This window comes from Phyllobates terribilis, unplaced genomic scaffold (assembly GCF_046119375.1).
Source record: "Phyllobates terribilis strain yellow unplaced genomic scaffold, ASM4611937v1 Scaffold_13__5_contigs__length_258822181, whole genome shotgun sequence".
In the NCBI taxonomy this organism is placed as follows: domain Eukaryota; kingdom Metazoa; phylum Chordata; class Amphibia; order Anura; family Dendrobatidae; genus Phyllobates; species Phyllobates terribilis.
The window spans coordinates 126,296,890-126,313,050 of NW_027362773.1; the positions used below are offsets into that span (position 1 = coordinate 126,296,890).

Genomic DNA, 16,161 nt, shown 5'->3' on the forward strand with positions numbered 1-16,161 from the left:
GCCGGTGTGTTACTGAAGTTCACTAGTTTCCACTACTACATCACAACGCTATAGAAATAAATGGCGTTGCATTGCGACACCTACACTACAGCGATGTGCAAGTCACGAAAAATCCAAGCAAGTCTGATTTTTGGCGACTTGCGGTAGTGTAGGTGTCGCATTGCAACCCCATTTATTTCTACAGTTTTGCGATGTAGCAGCGGCACCAAGCCAACTTTTGTCAAGCAACGGCTGTCGCGGCCAAAAATAGGTGGATTTGGAGCATTTAGCATATTGCTTTTTGACCCCAATGTGTGCACAGTATTCAGAGCCGCTTGTTTGAGACATGTTCTAACCAAATACTTACCACGTATGATTGTCTCCCTGAAGAGAAGGTGATCCCAGAATATGAAAGAGAAATGTCTTTTGGGCATCGGTTCAAGATAGACAAGCTACTCTCAGCCTTGGGCCTTCAGCTGACCTCGTGGCGCAACGGTAGCGCGTCTGACTCCAGATCAGAAGGTTGCGTGTTCAAATCACGTCGGGGTCAATTTTTTTTTATGGCACATTGGTTTTACAACTTATTCACAGCAGAAGCCATAAATGCACGGTATAAATAAACTCAAGCATTAAATAGTAAGTAATAAACTAAATAACACTCAAAGGAATAATAGTAATAATACTTAATAATATCACATGGTAAATTAATTTTAGTGACAGGGAAACAAAAATTGCAGGTAGGCATCGGATTTATGCAGCCCTTGGTATACGTTATTTTGCAGAAGAAGCCATTTACAAGTAAAACTGAACGAACTGGTATAACAAGTTCTCATCCTACCTTGTGTCACTGCTCTATGAGCCGATCAGCTGTTTTCAGACAGGTGGTTCCATGGTGTAATGGTTAGCACTCTGGACTTTGAATCCAGCAATCCGAGTTCAAATCTCGGTGGAACCTTTTCTTTATTTTTATCATTAGATTCTATTTATATTATATTCTGGTTTTTATTGCTTAGTTTTAACCTTTTAGTGATGGAGCCAATTTTGACTTTGATGACCAATCTGTATTTTTCACATCTGATGTGTCACTTTATGTGGGAAAAGCTCTGAAATCCTTTAACATATCTCAATGATTCTTAGATTGTTGTTTTGTTTTTGTGACACATTGTACTTTATTTTAGTGGTAAATCTAGGTTAATATATTTTGGTGTTTTTTTTTATGAAAATATCTGAAATGTGATGAAAATTTGTAGAAAAAAAAATAAAATTTTCAATTTTCTTGAATGCTTATATCATTAAACTGGATAACTATACAACACAAACTAGTTAATAAGCATAATTTCTCATAATTCTTCTTTACACCATCATCATTTTTTTAAACGTACTTTAATTTTGTTAGGATGTTAGAAGGGTTACAATTGAGCAGCAATTTTTTTTTCTTGGAAACTTACAAATATTATATTTTTTGGACCTATTCAGCTTTGGGCTGCGTGCCCACGTTGCGTATTACAAGCGTATATGCTGCGGAATTTCCGCAGCGTAAACGCTTGTAAAACGCATGTATATCCGCACCCCATGGTCCCCAATGGCATTCCGCAATGTCAATGCCCATGCTGCGGATTTTTCCGCAGCGTATATGCTGCGGTCAAAAATCCGCAGCATGTTCATTAATTTTGCGTTTCCGCATGCGGAATCAATGTGCGGATGGTACCCAAGCCTGGAGGAGAGGAGACTCTCATCCAGACCTGGGTACCAAAGAACGTGTAAAAAAAGAATAAAATAAAGTTTATACTTATCTTCTGATGTTTCCCTCCGTCGCGCTGTTGTCTGAAGGACCTGCCACGTCATTGAGTCATGTGACCCATCACATGACTCAATGACGTCACCGCAGGTCCTGCACACAACAGCGTGAGCCGCTCAAGACTCCGGACGGGGCAGAGAATGCATCGGTAGGTGAGTATAAACTTTATTTTTTTATTTTTTACCATTCTGATTCTTTTTTTTAACTATTACTTGGTCACACTATATAAATCCATGCCAGTTGCATGGATTTATATAGTGTGAACAAGTTGTCAAGCACTTTTCCAAGTCATGCTTAAATCACTTGGAGAAGTGCTTGATAACCCGCATGTGGAAATGCATGCAAAGACGCTGCAAAGACGCCTCACAAACGCTTCTACCTGATGGGAAAACCGCATGTAAAATCCGCATGCGATTTTCCCGCCAGGGAGAAGCGTAAAAAATATGCTTCAGTTCCGCAACGTGGGCACTTAGCCTTGAAGTGAGTTTTGTGGGGGCTTATATATCGAAAAACCCCCAGGAATGATTCAATCTGAAAAACTGCACCCCTCAAATTAGTCACAACTACTGTCAGGAAATGTGTTAACCCTTCAGGCACTACACATGAATTAAGGCAAAAGTGAAATGAAAAAAATGAAAAATTATATTTCTTCCATTAAAATATTGCTTTAGCCCAGTGGTCTCAAACTCGGCCAGATAAATGGGTCGCACATAGTAAAAATGTGAATTTGATGGGCTACGTTCTTTGCGGGATGAGATGACGTTTTCAGTGATACCATTTTTTTTTCTATACAACTTTTTGATCATGTTTTAAACATTTTTGGCATGATTTTTTTATTTCTCTTTTTTAATGGTGTTTAATATATATATATGTATATATATATATCTCTTCCTGAATTAATGTCCACCATACTGTATTAATGTACCCCGTCCCGTAATAATGTCATCTATTCTCTAGTAATGTTCACCCTTCCTGTAATAATGTCCCCCATCCTAGCCCCTATCTTGTAGTAATGACCCCCATTCTGCTTCACTCCCGGGTATTTGAGGCTCCTGATTTAGACCTAGTTTTTTTTCATTTTCACAGGAGGTATAAGAGAAGACCCCACAATTTATTACACAATTTCTCCCATACGTACTATAAAACTGCTGTTTATGTGCATGGCAGGACTCAGAAGGGGGGAAGCACTATTTGGCTGGAATAGATTTTGGACATCATGTCGTATTTGCAGCTAACAAATAAAGTAGCACTCTGCAACGTTAAGTATGCGAACATGAAATATATGAAATCTGAATAGCATTACTGCTCTAGAAAATAGAAATAATTGAGAAATCTTAATGCTTAATTTGTCCAATTCATGTGTACCTGGTAGCCGCGATAAGGCGTTTCTCAATACCAGGACCCTGTTTATATGTATAGGCTCTCTGACTGAGCACTCCGCCTCTAGGCCACAGACGGTTTTAATTGCAGCAGGATCGTGCCTTCCTATACACATGCAGACTTAGCGTTGCAGAGTGCTACTTTATTTGTTAGTTGTATATGGAGGTAGCTGCTCCTAGTAAGCACCTGTACATACCTATTTCTTGTTTTGGATGTGCGAGTCAGTTTTTTCTGTTTATATGTCGTATTTGCAGGGCACCTGAGGTGCCAAACCAGGAGAAACCCCCACAAGTGACTCCAGTTTGGAAACTTGACCCTTCAAAAAATTCATCTAGGGGTTTGTTGACCATTTTGTACCTTTAGATGCTTCACATAATTTTCTAACACTTGGATGTATAAAAGAAAAAGAAATTTGTTTTCATCAAAATGTTGTTTTAGCCCCAAATGTGTAATTTTCACAAGAGGTAACAGGAGAAAATGGACCCCACAGTTTGTTACACAATTTCTCCCAAATGCAGTGATTTCCCATATATGGTCAAAAACTAATGTTTAGGCACACGGCTGGGCTTGGAAAGGAAAAGGTGCTATTTGATTCTTAGGGTATGTGCCCACGTAGTGTTTTACAAGCGTATATGCTGCGTAAGCGCTTGTGAAACACTTGGTAATCCGTCCCCCATGGTTCCCAATGAGAATCCGCAATTTCAATGCCCATGCTGCGGATTTTTCTGCTGCGTTTTGATGCGCTCAAAAATCCGTAGCATGTCCATTATTTTTGCGTTTACGCATGCGGAATTGCCTTGTCAATGCAATAAAAAACGCAAGGCAATTCCGCATGTCCCAAACGCTTCTAAAACGCGCGAAAAACGCTTGCCAAATTCCGCAAGCGTTTTTCCGGGAAAGGACATGCGGAAATGAAGCAGAAATTTTCTGCTTCATTTCTGCGACGTGGGCACATAGCCTTAGAGTGCAAATTTGGCAGGAATAGATTGTGTACGCCATGACACATTTACAGAGCCCCTGAGGTGCCAAAAAAGCAGAGATCCCCAAAAGTGAGACCATTCAGGAAACATAAGCCACACAAGAAATTCATCTAGGGGTGTGATGAGGATTTTTAAACCACAAGTGCATCACAGAATGTTATAAGATTGGGCTGTGAAAACGAAAAATTCAAAGTTTTTGCACTAAAATGTTACCTTAGCCTCAAATTTTTAATTCACACAAGGGGTAACAGGAGAAAATTAACATCACAATTTGTTATACAATTTTTACTGAATGTGGCAATACTCCATATGTGGTCAGAATCTGCTGTGCAAACGGCGAGGCTCTGAAGGGAAGGAACATTTTGGCTTTTGGAACATAGATTTGGTTTGAATAGATTGTGGACACAGTTGGCAGAGCCCCTGAGGTTGCAGAACAGCAGAGACCTCCACAAATGGCCCCTTTTTTTCTGGGGCTCAGAAAGAAAAGGAAGGTGTGGATTTGGTAGCATATCACTGAATTTTATTTATACTATTTAAAATATAATATATTTTAATTATATTATATCTGTTTGTGTTAACTATGCCATGGAAACCGTCCATATTTCCATTTACAGATCCGAGTGGGGGGGGTAGTGGCTTGTTTTTTGCGGGATAACGTCAAGTCTAAATTGGTAGCATTTTGGGATATATAGCATTTTTTTGATCGCAGACATCTCAAATGCTACCTATAATAAATAGTCCCACAGTAAGGAAACAAGGCTCCATAGCTCAGGGGTTAGAGCACTGGTCTTGTAAACCAGGGGTCGTGAGTTCAAATCTCACTTGGGCCTTTGAGCTCTTTTGTTGTGTTCTCTTTACATCTGGATCGGTCAACTGCAGTGGTTTTTGGCGGTGTCACAATTGTTCAGTTTTTGGCTTTACCCTGAGGTCTTTGGTAACCTATGTATCTTATAGTGCATTTTACCAGACAAGCAACATAACTGCTGCACTCAAGTGAAAAAGCAAGGAGTTACTTTCTTTCTATCAAACATGTGCAAAATTTCGGATAAACACAAACAATATCATGCTGATCCAAAAGGATGAGAGGGAATGATGGGAGAGGGAGCGTCACCTGACGCTCTCTTCTCCATCATTGCTTTCAACTGTATTGGCATCATAGAGTTGAATGCAAGGGGGGACGGAGCCGGCGCAGGGCCCCCTGACTTAGTGACCCCATAGTGGCCTTTTGGTGTGCCGCGGAGTGGGGGCCCGAGGCAAATGCCTAGTTTGCCTGCCCCTAATGCCATCCCTGCCGCTGGAGAATCTCACCTTCCATTGTACACGCTCTTACCTGTGTTTGACAGACTAAAGCCCTTAACATAGCACAACAGATGGACAATTGAAGGACTTCATGCACCTGAAAAAATTAGAATAACCTTGAGGGCTCATTCACACGTCCGTATTTTCAGTCCGAGTCCTGTCTGTGAATCGGACGGCCCTCGCACCAATGGGGCAGTGCAGATGAGCAATTTTTTCACTGACCAAATATGCGTGTGAAAAAAAATGCAGCGTGCACTAGTTTCTTCTGTAAATCGGATGAGACTCACCCATTTAAGTCTATGGGTGCGCAAAAAAAACAGATGCCATTTGAAGCCACAGTCTAATATCCGATTTTTATGGATACATTGCAGTTCTGTAACATAGGAAGCTAGAAATGGTCATGTAAATGATTAATAGCTGCTGCTGTAAAAAAAAAAAAAAATCGTCCCACTTTTCTTGATGAAAATCGGACTTATTTTTTATACCCTCATGTGAACCGATACTGATGAGAATATCCCTCCTGCTGGAGTAATCACTGTACTGTTGGATTATTATGTTTTCTAATACATTGTGTTTTAAATAATTGCAATTTTTAACAATTTTCCCCTTTTACTAAACTGGCTCCATAGCTCAGGGGTTAGAGCACTGGTCTTGTAAACCAGGGGTCGCGAGTTCAAATCTCACTGGGGCCTTTGTAATCTTTTTTTTCCTTTTGTACGCTTTGCCCCCTCCTTGTGCAAACATATAACAACTGAAAAGACATTAAGGCATACATATATTAAAAATATAACATTAATGCTGAATACCAGGTTTCAAAAAAATGGGACTAGTATTCTTTCTACTGGTACCATTTTTGGATGCATACATGATAGTAATAAATGTACATTAATTCTGTTGTTAATGGACATGCAAAAAAAAAGTAAAATAAAGATTTAGTACTTTTGAATTTATGTTACTAACCTTAAATAATACAATAGATTGGAAGAAAAGTCATGATGATATCCAATATTAGTTCATTATTTGTGCAAACAGAGCTGTGTACCAGATCAATATATGAACTCTAAGGATGTTTGAGCAAAAATGGCATTTGGTTAAAATCAGGTTATTTTTACTATCTAAAAAACATTCCAACTTTTTTTTATACATAGAAAAATAAAATAAATCTTGTAATTTTCACACTGTTCACTTAGCCTGTTTTAGACTCTTAAATCCTGTTGTTTCAAGAAATAACACATGCACATTAGCCACAATGATCAGGCTCCAATTGAATATTTTGTATAAAAGCATCTAATGAGCGTGTGCAAAGATCATTGTGAAAAGGAGAGGGGCACAGGCTCAGCAGTGACATCACCTTCACCTATTCTGATTGGTGGATCCTGTGTTATCAGCTGTGTATAGAAATGTTCCCTGTCATTGTAATCCTGTCTCTGATGATAATGAGCCTGCTGAAAACTCTTCTTAAAAGGAAGTATGAGTTTGAAAAAAGTCCCCAATGGTGTGAAAATTTCAATATTACGAATTTTCTTTTCTTTTTTTTTAAATAAAGATTATGATATGAAAAAAAAAACTATTGCCATTTTTGTTTTAAATAGATGTAACACAAAAACCTAATTTAAATAGTAGTACCTTTTCTAATGGTAACCTTTAACAACAAGAATACTTAACAGACAGTCCTTGTTACAGGATCCTCAGCTGTATTGATCTCATTGGGAATCCCACTGATTTGATTGAAGGGGGATCACTCCTTCGTTATGTCATGATTGTGTTAAATGAGAGCTCAAAGATATTACAGTTATTGCAGTCAGCGCCCACTTACTATAAAGGGAGGATAAAGTTATTTTGGAAGCCCCCTTACACATAGCGATAATGATCTGCATAAGTTTGCAATTAAATAAAACTACAAGGCACTGCTGAGATTCGAACTCAGGATCTCCTGTTTACTAGACAGGCGCTTTAACCAACTAAGCCACAGCACCTTGTGCATATGTAACCTTGAAAGTGCTGTGTTTTCTGGGAGACGGCTGCCTCCCATAGGAGGATTGCATCAACCGCTTAACCTTATGACCTGACCCTAATTTCCTAATGTTGCCGTGATTAATTCAGAGTTAATTTTCCAGCGCCGACAATGGAGAACACGTCATAATTATGTATTTAAGTCATTTACAACATCAGTATATTCTGAAGTTCTGTACATTGATTATCACCATCAGGTGGTTCTCAGATACTAAGGGCTCATTCAGACATCTATTTTATTTTTACGTAGGTGAAAAACGATCCAAGTTTCATCAAAGTTTGGTCCTACTTTCATTATTTTTTCTCAGATGAGAAAAAAAAAAAAAAATTCGAGTGCTGTCTGATTTTTTTTTTTCACATACCCATATACTCGCATAGCCAACACTTGGATCAATATTGGACATGATTTTGCGCTGACCAATCATTCTGCAAAAAAATCGGATACGTGAAGAGCCCCAAAGACTGTACTAGATATAGATACAAGTTCTATCCATAAAAAATACAGATAGCACCTGTCCGAGAAAAACGGACGTCTGAATGAGCTCTAATTTTCTTATTTCGAAGATGCAATTGAGACAACTTCATAGGAAATTAATTAACCTTTCAGTAAAACACTGGGAAAGGAGGAAAAATAGAAACAAGCAATTGTTGTGCTTGGCCTCATTTTAATCCAGGATCATATTCCTGCAAAATAACAACGCTAAAAACGTATCCACCATGCACAGAAAGTGGTTCCCCTCTGGCTTCTGTGGGGTACAAACAAGAAATATGTCTCTTCTTCATCATCATCTTTCTCAGAAAAGGGAGTAAATGCTGAAAAGAAAAAAAAAGCACAGGTCAAGGAAAGTGCGTTGCTACAAATGAAGCTCTCTCAGGCTATAAGGCCGTCCAAAGTGACCATGGGTGGTAGCCATAACCGAGCTGCTGTCTCATTACGCCCTGGCACTTTACAGGAAAATCTTGTCCAAGTCTCAATGTACTGCCCAGTGTGGGGTACATCCCACTCATGTGTAGACTACAGGCCTCCGCTGCTTCCAGGCCTCCATCTTTCGGAACCGCTGCACATAACTCAGAGGGCGCACAGTTCGTATAAACCAGCAAAAGTTTACTGGACAGTTCAAGTTCATCAGATTGAAACACGCAATATCGGGCACAACACTTCTTGTTCCTTGACAAAGTACATTTCCTCAACACAGTCTATTTCCAGCATTACTATCCGTCCCTTCTGCACTATGCCCATGTTGGCTATTCCTGTCTACCCCAGGGATTTCCTGTCCAGTGCCGCAGTGCACCCGGGATCTGTTACCTTCCCTTCCTGCGGTTCCGTGTCCATCGTCCCTTGTACGACAGGGAATAAGGCACTCCTCCCAGTACCTATGCCAAGCCCTGAGCTCCGGACGTTGCAGTAAGGTCTGCAAAGGATTCCAATAAGTTCTCCCACTGCCATGAACGATAGCTCCTCACTCTCACCAGCAGCCAACTGCACCTGAACTTAACCTTGGTTATTGCACTTCCCTATCTGACTAACTATCAGGAAGTAGTCTGCTTTATACTAGCAATTGCCCCCATCCCATTGTGGGCTGGTCTCAAACATTAACGGTGCCTTATCCTATGTCCCCAGCTAACTACATTTACTATCTTATACCAGTAAGTTCTAAACCTATTGCCTTTCATTTATGTCCTAGATCCTAATCTATATCTTTCCCTATGCTGTACACTACCATAACACAGTATATTCACAGTATACATGTTACACTTATGTATTACCTCTATATTACTCATGCACTATGCACAATTACATCATAATACATTAAACAAGATATACTAAAGATGTATAACACTATATACATGATGGGATTGGTGACTTCAGGAGTAGGAACACAGTAGTACAGTCCACCACTCTTACAGCCACATTCACCCATCTCTGTGTCACAGTGCAAGACCGGCTGTGGCAGGAGTGGACACAGCCAGAACAGGGCCCCTGTACAAAAACAGTATATGGGCCCTTTGTAGTCTAATAGCTCATCATAATGCACAATTCCACCTGCTTTGGAGGTGGATGTGGCCCCCTTATCTCTTGGCCCCTGTGTGGCTGCACAGGTGGCACCAATGGTATGTCCACCCCTGGACTGTGGGTCTCCTGACCTGATCTTGATAAGCTCATTTATGCCTAAGATATTATGGCTACAAGAAGCAAGTTACAAAAATTCCAACGTGGTGAAACTTCTTATTACTTGCTTAGTCGCAGCACCGTTTATACTTGCAATGTTTCCCCACTCCCTTATATTACCTCAAAAATTATATATAAAAAAGTACCAATAAAAACTACAACTCATCCTGAAAAAAAAAATAAAAAAAACCCTTCACACAGCTTTATCAATTGGAGGAGTGGGCGGAGGGGCAAAAAAATGGGTTTCACAATTTGGAAGCACAAGCCTAATTTTAAAGATTTTTTAAAAATATATTTTAAAATTGGTGAAACAAGAAATTAGCAATATAATAAATAGTATTGCAGCAGTAGTACCGACCTGCAGAATAAAGTTAACATGTCATTTTTTTCCCATAGTAAACACTATAAAAATTAAACCCATGCAGCAATGGCTCAATTGTATTTTTTTTCCAATCCACAACACAAAGATTTTTTTCTTTTTAGTACATTATTGGATAAATTACAAGGCGGCATTGAAATCTATAATTCATCTTGCAAAAAAAAAGAACCCTCATGAGGCTGTGATGACCAAAAAAAAAGTGAAAAAAAAGATATGACTCTGGGAGTCACAGATGATAAATCGTAAGCAAAATAATGAAAAATGTCACGACGGGGAAGAAAGCAGGTGCAGGAATGAGCTGATTGCTTTATTCTGACCAAACCCAAATTTACAGCCTGATAAGTGTATATGACGCTGTAATTATGGGTTGGGAGTCCCACGGTCAGTCTGCATATAGACTGTGAAATACCCTCCCGTGGCCACCCCGCATTAGGAACGATTCATGGCCAACCTTAGGCTGAAAGGTACATATGTAAAATCACCCTTTGGTGTTGCAAACCCATTGATTGTTTTTTTCTTTTTACTCAATTTCCGCAGGACACATACGAGGGCAGGAGGCTATTTTTTTTATATCTTAGGAATATTCATTTATGCTTTCTTCACACATAGGGCACAATTCTTCATTTCTAATTTTTTACGCCACATTTCTGTATTTTTTACCTTCTGGTATTCATTGATTTTTTTTTTTTGCTCTAAATTCGAATTTAGAAGTGGTTAATGAATTTTGAGCAAAATCAAAAATGCTCAAAAAGTTGCATGTTCCTCTATGTGGCACCCCAGGGGTCTGGTTACCACAGTAATAGAAATATTACGTCTGAGAGCAGGTGGGAGGTTTCTCTGGTCAGGAGCCCTAAGCATGCAACACCGCCTGCCCAGACCTGGGAGGGGAGGAATCTGCCCTTATAAACTGGGTCTGGGGCAGGATTAGGAGAGAGAGTCCCAGACAGAGACGCAGTCTGGTCTGGAGGACAGCAGACACAGGGAAAGGAAGAACCAGGAGCTCTGTAGGAGCAGGAGTGAGAGCCAGGGGCTGGAAGCCAGATAGCTCGCCCTGGCTAGAGACACTAATACCGGACATGGAGTCCGAAGCTGTGAGGACATCCAGGTCCAGCAGCAGAATCCAACCGGCAGGGGATTCCAGGTCCTCTGGCCATAGAAGCCCGGAGGCACGGTCACAAGCAAGGGACCAGCACCGCAGTCGTGGAGCGGAGGCTAACAGGAGGCCCCAAGTCACCGGCCATACGGGTGAGCACCACACGGTATACTCAGGGACGTGGGCTACTTCTACCCGCATACAGCAAGGTAGCCAGGAAAGAGTGCAGATAGACGGGGAGGCCTACAACTCCACCTGACCAGGGTAGATCCTACTTGCTCACAGACTGACCAGGCCCCTACTGCTAACCAGTAGTCCCGGGAGGGTCTGCCTTATAACACCAGTAAAGACCCTGAACTGCACTGCACGGACTCTGAGTTATTCCTGCTGTGCTCGTGCACCATCACTCCCATCATCCACACTAACTGCCCTGAGGCTGTCATCCCATTCTTAGCTGCACACATAACACCGGCCTCAGCGGTCTGCCTTGCAGCGGCGGTCCCCACTGACTGCAATCCACGGGTGGCGTAGTCGGACTATCATCATACCAATAACCCTGCCTCTGATTTGACCACCCTGGGCACGGACCGGGTCATCGCCACGAGGACTACAACCCCCAGCATTCATCCTAAAAGGCCCGCTTCCGGGTCCCCCACAGGCCCAGGGGGCGCGTCACTCTATAATGGGCAAAAATATCTAAAGTACAGAAAAATCATTCAAGGGAAAACTGAGAATACTTTTTCCTCAATTTGTTACTATTTAGAAGTCGCAATTGATGATTTATCTGGAAGCCATAAATATTGCCCACAATGGTGAACGTTAAAAAGCAAAGCGCATGCAAACATATAAAATAGAAAAAAGTCACACATTAATTGAATAATTGGGTGCAAATGAAGAACAAGCGAAAACCTCCAAACTTTTGACTAAAGAAGAGGCGGAAATGTGATAATGAATCGAATCCATAGTTTTTTTCCTGACGTGAAATGACCCACCCCTATAAACTACTGTAAGTGGTGTGGAATCTGCACCTGAAATCCACCATGTCTGAACTTACCTTTAAGGGGTCATTCCCATCTCATACATTTATGCCATATCCACAGGCTATGAAATAAATGTATAGCAGATGTGGATCTCATCAATGGGACACACATCTTATCTCAAGAATGGGGCACTGTTGCACGCTAGTTTTCATGGAGAGGAGATCAAAATTCCTATACAAATGAATGGGAATTCTGTCTGTCTCTTGGCTGAGAGCAATGCATGTCTGGATCCCATACTCGAGGTACATGCAGGTCCAATTGGCAGGATCCACAACGTTTATGGTGCAGCATGTGAATATGTCATAAATGCTGATGGCCCTGCTCTGCATTTACCCAAGGCCAAAAAGGTGAATATAAAAATGCCCCCTAAACCATCAGAAAATACAGAGGTTAAAGGGGATTGTTCAAAAAACAAACAAAGCCCATGTCTCTTTTCCTGCATAAACAGCATTACAAGCGTCCATGAGTTAGGTCTGGTATGGCTTCTCAGCTCCATTTACCTGAGCAGGGCTGAGGTGCAGTACCACATATCCAACTGTTGGACAAGGGTGGCGCTGTGTTTGGAAGAGATTCTGCTGGAAAACAGGGAAAAAAAACACATTCATGAAAACTGAACCCATCACACTGAAAAAAAAGGTAAATGAAGTCTTGTATGCAAAACGACAGACATCTGAATGAGGCCTCAGTGGAATTTTATTAAGTAAAGGCAAGGGTGGTGGCAGTAAGAGGATTACTCAGGGGTGTAATGATTGTGGTCGCAGAGGGTGTGACGGGGCCTGTGCGGGAGGGGGGCTCGCTGACACGAGTGCATAATTTAGCTGGATGTGTGTCTAAGGATTCAGCTGGAATGCATTGCAGCGCACAGACCGGCCAGGTAACTGTACTACAACACAAGCCACCGGCCAAGAGGCCGGCAGCTGACGGTCAGCGTGCGAGTCATTGCCAGCATGTGGCAGTGACATCATGCGCTGCCCGACACTTGCACGCTGAAGTCAGCTGCCGGCTTTTGTGCCTGCTACAGAAGAGTACAAAGAAAGGGGAGGGAGTGGGCACCACCCTATATTCCTATAAACCTGGGATCAATCTATAGCATACTAAGTACAGGTGCATCTCACTAAATCAGAATATCATCAAAAAGTTAATTTATTTCAGCTCTTCAATACAAAAAGTGAAACTCATATATTATATAGAGTCATTACAGACAGAGTGATCTATTTCAAGTGTTTATTTCTGTTAATGTTGCTGATTATGGCTTAGCGCCAATGAAAGCACAAAAGTAATTATCTCAGTAAATTAGAATAATTAACAAAAAACACCTACAAAGGCTTCCTAAGTGTTTAAAAAGGTCCCTTCGTCTGTTTCAGTAGGCTCCGCAATCATGGGGAAGACTGCTGACTTGACAGATGTCCAGAAGGCAGTCATTGACGCACTCCACAAGGTCCCAGAGTTCCAATTTTCATTTGGAAATCAAGATTCCAGAGTCTGGAGGAAGAGTGGAGAGGCCACAATCCAAGCTGCTTGAGGTCTAGTGTGAAGTTACCACAATCAGTGATGGTTTGGGGAGCCATGTCATCTGCTGGTGTAGGTCCACTGTGTTTTATCAAGACCAAAGTCAGCGCAGCCGTCTACCAGGAAATTTTAGAGCACTTCATGCTTCCCTCTGCCGACAAGCTTTTTGGAGATCAAAATTTCATTCTCCAGCAGGACTTGGCACCTGTCCACACTGCCAAAAGTACCAATACTTGGTTTACACACAACAGTATCCCTGTGCTTGATTGGCCAGCAAACTCGCCTGACCTTAATCCCATAGAGAATCTATGGGGTATTGTCAAGAGAAAGATGAGACACCAGACCCAATAATGCAGACGAGCTGAAGGCTGCTATCAAAGCAACCTGGGCTTCCATAACACCTCAGCAGTGCCACAGGCTGATCGCCTCCATGCAGGGCTAGCTCCAGGTTTTTGTGGACCCTGGGAGAAAGAGTCTCAGTGCGCCCCTTTAACACATACCACGTTTCATGATGCACAGATACCGCAGAGAAATATATATATAGTACAATGCCGAAGATTTCACTTCTTACATTACATGAGCGATATCTATTGTAAAATCTACAATAGCTCAGAAACCGGTGAATTCTCTCAACGCACAGTGCAGACCAGACAGTATAGTCATCCATACAGTATTATGGGCCCCATATATTGCTCCATGCAGAATACTGGTCCCCATATAACTCTCCATTCAGGATACTGGCCCCCTTATAACGCTCCATACAGAATACTGGCCCCCACTTAATGCCCCATGCAGGATGTCACCCTCCTTATAATGCCCCATGCAGGATGTCACCTCTGCCCCCATATAATGTCCCATGCAGGATGTCACCTCTCCCCCCATATAATGCCGCATGCTGGATGTCATCTCTCCTCCCCATATAATGATCCATGTAGCCATGCAGATGTCACCTCTCCCCCCCATATAATGCACCATGCAGGATGTCACCCCTCCCATATAATGCCCCATACAGGATGTTACCCCCCCCATATAATGCCCCATGCAGGATGTCACCTCCCCATATAATGCCCCATGCAGGATGTCACCCCACCCATATAATGCCCAAAGCAGGATGTCAACTCTCCCCTCCATATAATGCCCCAAGCAGGATGTCACCTCCCCATATAATGCCCCATGCAGGATGTCACCCCACCCATATAATGCCCAAAGCAGGATGTCAACTCTCCCCTCCATATAATGCCCCAAGCAGGATGTCACCCCCCCATATAATTCCCCATGCAGGATGTCACCACACCCCATATAATGCCCCATGCAGGATGTAACCTCTCCCCCCATATAATGCCCCATGCAGGATGTCACCTCTCCCCCCATATAATGCCCCAAGCAGGATGTCCCCCCCCATATAATGCCCCATGCAGGATGTCACTTGTCCCCCCACCATATAATGCCTCATGCCAACATACATATAAAATAAAAATCAAATACTCAGCTCACTTCTCACCTGCTGCCGCTGCTCTGGACCCCTCACCCGTGCTGGCATCTTCCCACTCTGCACTGCCTGTGACGGCTCAGGAGAGAGCGCAGTGTAAAGATGTCACCGCACCCTCTGACCTGAGACGTCACAGTGCAGCAGCCGCAGAAGAGACCGGAACTGCTGCCGAGGCACGGGGAGAGGTAAGTATTGTGCCGGGGCCCTGAGCAAGTGGGGGGAGCGGGCGCTGACACCGGCAGCGCACCGCTCACGGGTCCCATAGTGCGCCGGGGTGCCAGAAGGTGAGTGGGCCCCCCTGCCTGCTCAGGGTCCTGGCACTTGCCCGGGTGCGCCGGGTGCTGACTCCGGTCCTGCCTCCATGCCACGCCGCATTGATGCAGTAAAAAGGAGCCCCGACAAAGTACTGAGTGCATTTACTGAACATACATTTCAGTAGGCCAACATTTCAGATTTTAAAATCATTTTTCAAGCTGTTTTTATAAAGTATTCTAATTTACTGAGACTTTTGTGTTTTCACCGGCTGCACTGGCGGTATGTCCTCCCCTGATGGTCACCATATGGCAGTAATATCAATTTTGATCTTTATATAGTGTTTTTTTTTCAGTAACAGCATAGTCATCTACTAAGGTTTACCTATACCTATGATTAGGGTTACCAGGATAAGGGGCAAACCCAGATGTGTTTTGGGACCCCCCACATCCCCTGTGCTAAACTCCTAGCTACACCTCTGGCCCCAGAAACTGCACAGATAATGCAAGTCCTGTATTACCAGTGCAGTTTCCAAGGTTAGGAGGGCAGATAGACCTTTGGTAACTTGATGGTAATGTGACCAGAGGTCTTTTACCTTCTGGAAATATGAAGGATCTGAAGATGAGGGAGCATGGTAAGTTCTCTACACTGTATATTTGTGTATATACTGATGTGTATATCTGTATTTTATATTGCGGTGTGTGTTTATGTAACATTCATCATTTCTGTATAATATCAAGTGTGAGTAACATACAGTGTGTATGTGTAGCACCCTGAGGA

General features: G+C 42.3%; 5 non-coding genes across 5 annotated transcripts; 4 read left to right on the forward strand and 1 right to left on the reverse strand.

Moving 5' to 3' along the window:
- The first annotated feature begins 457 nt into the window (after positions 1 to 457).
- Positions 458 to 529, forward strand: TRNAW-CCA (transfer RNA tryptophan (anticodon CCA)). Its single transcript has one exon. It is a non-coding gene; the product is annotated as a tRNA-Trp (tRNA).
- Positions 530 to 862: 333 nt separating this feature from the next.
- TRNAQ-UUG (transfer RNA glutamine (anticodon UUG)) lies at positions 863 to 934 on the forward strand. The gene has a single exon. It is a non-coding gene; the product is annotated as a tRNA-Gln (tRNA).
- A 3,960-nt stretch (positions 935 to 4,894) lies between these two features.
- On the forward strand, positions 4,895 to 4,967 carry TRNAT-UGU (transfer RNA threonine (anticodon UGU)). The gene has a single exon. It is a non-coding gene; the product is annotated as a tRNA-Thr (tRNA).
- Positions 4,968 to 6,055: 1,088 nt separating this feature from the next.
- Positions 6,056 to 6,128, forward strand: TRNAT-UGU (transfer RNA threonine (anticodon UGU)). The gene has a single exon. It is a non-coding gene; the product is annotated as a tRNA-Thr (tRNA).
- Positions 6,129 to 7,338: 1,210 nt separating this feature from the next.
- On the reverse strand, positions 7,339 to 7,412 carry TRNAT-AGU (transfer RNA threonine (anticodon AGU)). Its single transcript has one exon. It is a non-coding gene; the product is annotated as a tRNA-Thr (tRNA).
- Positions 7,413 to 16,161: the final 8,749 nt, after the last annotated feature.